Genomic DNA, 291 nt, shown 5'->3' on the forward strand with positions numbered 1-291 from the left:
AAAAGAAAAGAAAAAAGTGTATAATGCAAGTAACTCATTTTTTTAATCACTGATAAAGGTTTAGGGAACAGAAAGTTATGCTGTCCATATATCTTTCTATTCCCTAAGCCTTATCTTTATTTTCCCTATAATCTTGCTCCTTAGAATACACGGACTTTGTTTTTAAAACAATTTTAAAACCATTGGGATGACTTCATAGATGACAGATGGTGTGGAAATCAGTAAGGGAATGTAGGTGGTAGAAAAGCAGAGTCACTAGCAACAGGCAAAACGTCAGTCATCACACCAAGA

The sequence above is a fragment of the Bos mutus genome, chromosome 11, assembly GCF_027580195.1.
Source record: "Bos mutus isolate GX-2022 chromosome 11, NWIPB_WYAK_1.1, whole genome shotgun sequence".
Classification (NCBI taxonomy): Eukaryota; Metazoa; Chordata; class Mammalia; order Artiodactyla; family Bovidae; genus Bos; species Bos mutus.